Here is a 6072-nt window from a genome sequence, read left to right as displayed (position 1 = left end):
AGTGTCTTCTTATGGTTGTATCAAAAAAGGCAAAGAAAATTGCAGCTTTCCCTTTAACAAACCTGGGGCACCTGCTCCTTTAAATCGAGGAGAACTACAGGTTCCAGCATGCACCATGCCACACATGCGCTCTAGCGCATCAAGGGGTTCATCAAGGTTGGAGATAATTTTAGAATTTTAGATCAGCGGCGCGGCAAAATTATAATAAAATGAAAAAGGATCAGCTTCTATTGTTTAGAAACTCTTTAACTCATTTCTTTTTGGGAAAATTGGTATCAATGACGTCACCTCCGGCCACTGTGTGTTGGTGACGGACGGGTCCATTTCTAGAATCAGTAGGGGTGTTTCAGTTAAAAACAGGCAGAGATCAGGCCCTTTTCCATAATCTTCACAGACATTATAAAAATTATAAATGAACATCAATTTAATGCGATTTTAAACTTCATTTCGGGCAAATTAAGTCAAAAGAGGGAAGCAATGAGCCTGGCTCCCCTAGGCGGAGTAGAGGCGGCCGGCTTCCGGTTTCCGCGCACGCTCCCGACAGGAGGCGCCGGCGGCGCGCGTGAGAAGGTTTCGGGACCGGGGGCGTGCTTAAGTGTCGCGGGAGCGAGCGGCGGCAACAGGAGTGCTATAGACGGCGGCCTCCCCTCCCGGAGCCGCACAACCGGAGCCCGGGGCCCGAGACCGCGGAGGTAGGGAATCCGAGTGAGGGGGAGTTTATAATGGGGAGGGTTATATTGGGGAGAGGAGGGGGATTTATAATAGGGAGGGGTAGTTTATAATATGGAGGGGTTTTTTTGGGGAGGGGAGGGGTAATTTATAATGGGGAGGGGTATATTGGGGAGGGGAGGGGTAATTTATAATGGGGAGGGGTATATTGGGGAGGGGAGGGGTAATTTATAATGGGGAGGGGTATATTGGGGAGGGGAGGGGTAATTTATAATGGGGAGGGGTATATTGGGGAGGGGAGGGGTAATTTATAATGGGGAGGGGTATATTGGGGAGGGGAGGGGTAATTTATAATGGGGAGGGGTATATTGGGGAGGGGAGGGGTAATTTATAATGGGGAGGGGTATATTGGGGAGGGGAGGGGTAATTTATAATGGGGAGGGGTATATTGGGGAGGGGAGGGGTAATTTATAATGGGGAGGGGTATATTGGGGAGGGGAGGGGTAATTTATAATGGGGAGGGGTATATTGGGGAGGGGAGGGGTAATTTATAATGGGGAGGGGTATATTGGGGAGGGGAGGGGTAATTTATAATGGGGAGGGGTATATTGGGGAGGGGAGGGGGAATTTATAATGGGGAGGGGTATGTTGGGGAGGGGAGGGGGAATTTATAATGGGGAGGGGTATGTTGGGGAGGGGTAATTTATAATGGGGAGGGGTATATTGGGGAGGGGAGGGGTAATTTATAATGGGGAGGGGTATATTGGGGAGGGGAGGGGTAATTTATAATGGGGAGGGGTATATTGGGGAGGGGAGGGGTAATTTATAATGGGGAGGGGTATATTGGGGAGGGGAGGGGTAATTTATAATGGGGAGGGGTATATTGGGGAGGGGAGGGGTAATTTATAATGGGGAGGGGTATATTGGGGAGGGGAGGGGTAATTTATAATGGGGAGGGGTATATTTGGGAGGGGAGGGGTAATTTATAATGGGGAGGGGTATGTTGGGGAGGGGGAATTTATAATAGGGAGGGGTATATTGGGGACGGGGGATGAGTAGGGGTTATATTGCTGTCTCCCCCATGCCGCCCTACCACCCATCCCGTTGTCCACCTCCCACATCCCCTGCTGCCCTGCCTCCTGCCCCCACCCGCCCAGTCCCCGCCTCCCAGCCCCCATCCCCGACACCCCCCACCCCACCCATCCCTGAACCCCCCCACCCCACCCATCCCTGAACCCCCCCCCACCCCACCCATCCCTGAACCCCCCCCCACCCCACCCATCCCTGAACCCCCCCCCCACCCCACCCATCCCTGAACCCCCCACACCCCACCCATCCCCGAACTCCCACCCCCCCGACCCCCCCATTCCCTGAACCCCCCCCCGACCCCCCCCCCCCGTTCCCTGACACCCCCCTCCCCGACCCCCCTTCCCCCATTCCCCTACCCCCATTCTCCCCAACCCCCTCCCCTCCACCCCCCTCCTCCCCTATTCCCTGACCTCCCTCGCCCCAATTCCCTGACACCCCTCATTCCCCTCCCCCTTCCCCCTCATTCCCCTCCCCCCTTCCCCCTCATTCCCCTCCCCCCTTCCCCCATTCCCCTCCCCACCATTTCCCAACCCCTCCCACCACCCCCCCAATCCCCAACCACCACCCCCCCCCCCCGTCTCCCCCACTGGGCTGCAAGCAGAGAAGGCCCAAGAACCCATCAATTTAGCCGATAGATCCTGTTCAGCGTCTACCTTTCAGAGGCAGCTGCTGGGGAGCAGCTGTCTCTAAAATCTGTTCATTTTCTAACTGCGATGATGTGCCGAATGTATATTTATTTAGAACTCGTCATTCATTAACAAAGCTGAGTGGTGTTAATGGAATAAGCCTGAATTGAATGTGTGTCGTTCTCATTTGCGATCGCTTCCCGACAGGTCAACAGAGTGAGGAAGGGCTCCTCCCCCCCCCCCCCCCCAAACGTATGACAAAATAATTCTTATTTATGTTGCAATGCTGGTATAGGGTGAGAGCAAAATCTGACTGAACAGGTGGATTTGTTTTATGGTTTTTTTTGTGTTAATCGAAGAAGTGTTTTCATTGAATTATAGAGCTGTGTTTTGCTTTAAGCTGTGTCAGTTCACCATTCTGCAGTCTGATTCAGTTACTTCTAAAATGTTTTTATTTATGAAGAATCAAGTAGGCAATCGCAAACGGTTATAATTTTCTCGTTTTGTGCTTGCATATCAGGTTTTGCAGTCCTGATTGTTAATTGCCTGCCAAGAGCGTTCTATTGTTTCTGGCCATTTTTATGTGGAACAATTAATTAAAATAATATTGATTGCGGGCCAGAAGGTTTTTTTCCGATGAATTTTGAGCCTTCCCCTGGACATAGTTTTATTGGGATGCTGTGGAATGCTGGTCTGGTTTGTAGTGACTTGTGCACATTCTTGGGATGTGATATCATGAGGTGAAGTTTTTTTTGCTGCTTTGAGTTTGGGAACTTGGTTTTATCCATTTACTCTCTCTAACCCCCGGCAGATCTTAAAAGTTAAGAAATTGTATCTCCTTAGTTTAGAAGATCGAGGTTGAGTTCTGGCCCAGGTGCTTAAGATGATTTGATAGGGTAGGTAGAGAGAAACTCTTTCCTCTGAAGGCGCAGTTCAAGACAAGGGGGCAGGAACTTAACAATTAGAGGTCGAACATTCCAGGGGAAATCAGAAAGTACTTTCTCAAAAAGTAGTGGAAACCTGGAACTCCCCCCAAAAGGATGTGGATGCTGGACATTGGAGATTTCAAGATTGAGATTGATAGATTTTTGTTGATCATCCAGGGATATGGAGCAAAAGTAGGTGAATTGGAATTAAGGTACAGATTATTGGCTAATCTGGATGAATGGTGGAACAGACTCAAATGGCCTCAAATGTTACATTTCCCTTCCTTTAATATTTGAAGAATTATATGTTCCATGGAATTCACGGCATAGAAATAGGCCAATCTGCCCAGCTGGTCTCCGCTGGTGTAAATGAGTTTTATTTGTAGATTTGCCACATCTGTCAATTTATGTAAAAGGGCTACAGCTTCTCTGGAACTTCTTCAATTTAACAAATATGGGAAGAGGATGCTAACCAGGCAGGATGAGAGAGGAGTTAACTGGTACACTCAGAATATACAATTGGGGAGGAGGAGGAGGAGGTGTTAGAAAGGCTATCTTTACTTAAAATTGATAAGGTACCTGGACCAGATGAGGTGCATCCAATGACACTCAAGGAGGTGTGTGTGAAAATTTCAGGGGTGCTGGTGATAATCTTTCAGTCTTCCTTAGACACAGGGGAGATGCAAGAGGACTGGAGAGTTGTGTATGTAACACCCTTGTTCAAAAAGGGGTGCAAGGATAAAGCCGGCAACTACAGGCCAGTCAATTTGACTTCAGTGGTAGGGAAACGGTATCACAGAATTGTTACAGTGCAAAGAAGGCCATTCGGCCCATTGTGTTTGCATTGGCTCTCTGAGCATTTCACCTAGTGCCGTTCTCCTGACTTTTCCCCGTAACCTTGCAGACTGTTTCTTTTCAAATAATCATCTAATTCCCTCTTGAATGCCTCGATTGAACCTGTCTCCACTACACTCTGAGGCAGTACATTCCAGACCTGACCCACTCGCTGTGTAAAAAGTTTTTCCTCATATTATTTTTTGCTTCTTTTGTAAATTACTTTAATGGTCCAGCCTCCACTTCTGGAAACTATAATTCGGGACAGAATCATTAGTCACTTAGACAGGTGTAGCTTAATTGAAGAAAGCCAGCATGGATTAATTAAAGGAAAATCATGTTTAATTAACTTGCTGGAGTTTTTTTGAGGTGGTAATAGAGAAGGTTGTTAAGGGCAATGCTGTTGATGTGCTGTATATGGATTTTCAAAAGGCATTTGATACAGTGCCACATAATAAACGTGAGCAAAATTCTAGCTCATGGAATAAAAGGGAAAATAGACACTTGGATAAGAAATTGGCTGAGTGACAGGAAACAGTGTGTGGCTGTTTTTCAGATTGGAGGAAGGCCCTAGTGGAGTTCCCCAGGGGTCAGTGTTGGGGCCCTTGCTGCTCTTGATATATATTAATGACCTAGACTGTGTGTGCAGGACATGATTTCAAAATTTGGGGATGATACGAAGAGTGGAAGCGTTGTCAACTGCGATGATGATAGTCTTGAACTTTAAAAGGACATAGACATGTTGGTGGATTTGGCAGACAAGTGGCAGGTGAAGCTCAATGCAGAGAAGTGTGAGGTGATTCATTTTGGCAGGAAGAATATGGAGAGACAATATAAAATAAAGGGAGAAACTCTAAAGGAGGCGCAGGAACTAAGGGACCTTGGTGTATACGTACATAGGTCATTGAAAATGGCAGGGCATGTTGAGAGATCAGTAGCAGTTAATAAAGCATATAGTATCTTAGGCTTTATTAATAGGAGCATTGATTACAAGAGTAAGGAGGTCATGTTGAACTTGTATAAGACACTAGTTAGGCCTCATCTGGAGTACTGCATCCAGTTCTGGGCGCCACACTTGAGGAAGAATGTGAAGGAATTAGAGAGAGTACAGAGGAGGTTCACAAGAATGATTCCGGGGATAAAGAACTGTAGCTATGAAGATAGATTGGGGAGGTTGGGACTGTTTTCCTTGGAGAAAAGAAGGCTGAGAGACTTGATAGAGGTATTCAAGATCCTAAGGGGTATGGGTAGGGTAAATAGTGAGAAACTGTTCCCACTTGAGAGAACATCAAGAACTAGAGGGCACAGATTCAAAATAATTGGCAAAAGGAGTAAATGTGATGTGAGGAAACAATTTTTCACCTAGAGAGTGATTGGAGTCTGGAACAAACTTCCTGAAAGGATGGTGGAGGCAGGTTCGATCGAGATATTCAAAAGGGAATTGGATTGCTGCCTGAAAAGAAAGAAGGTGCACGGCAGATAAAGCTGGGGAGTGGGATTAGGTAGAATGCTCTTTCAGTGAACTAGTGCAGACTCAACGGACTGAATGGCCTTCTTCTGCACTGTAAAGATTCTGTGATTCTGAGTAGGATTTTGGGAGAGCCAACAATGTTGGAGTGGTTGGTGCAGAGTGTTGCTAACGACTCGCTGTGTGCTTTCTTTCTGGTTTCAGTGTTGGGGAGACTCAGCCTGTCTGCAAAGATCTCCAGGCATTTACTTAGGCAACAAGAGCGGGAGAGACTGCTCTGTATTGTGCGTTCAATCTGTTTGATACATGCACATACAGAAACTCCGACAGCAATACAGAACATCTTGGGCATAAAATGGTTACTTTGGTCAGAAGAAAACAGTCACTTTTAGGATGGACGCTGGATCGTTTAACACTCAGCTATATAGATAAGAGGCTCAAATGTTTGACTGTCTCCTGT

At 47.2% G+C, this 6072-nt stretch overlaps 1 protein-coding gene across 3 annotated transcripts in view; it reads left to right on the top strand.

Annotated features, from left to right (window-relative positions):
- Positions 1-578: 578 nt before the first annotated feature.
- The window catches only part of LOC121279700 (granule associated Rac and RHOG effector protein 1-like), a 214588-nt gene continuing 209094 nt past the window's right edge, over positions 579-6072 (top strand). For all 3 annotated transcript variants that reach the window (XM_041190944.1, XM_041190943.1, XM_041190942.1), the window contains exon 1: positions 579-692. The gene's annotated coding sequence lies outside the window, so the exon portion shown is untranslated. The remainder of the gene's footprint in view (positions 693-6072) is intronic.

The sequence above is a fragment of the Carcharodon carcharias genome, chromosome 7 (assembly GCF_017639515.1).
Source record: "Carcharodon carcharias isolate sCarCar2 chromosome 7, sCarCar2.pri, whole genome shotgun sequence".
Lineage (NCBI taxonomy): Eukaryota > Metazoa > Chordata > Chondrichthyes > Lamniformes > Lamnidae > Carcharodon > Carcharodon carcharias.
Note: the sequence above shows the minus strand (reverse complement) of the source record. Positions and strands in the feature narration are given on the sequence as shown.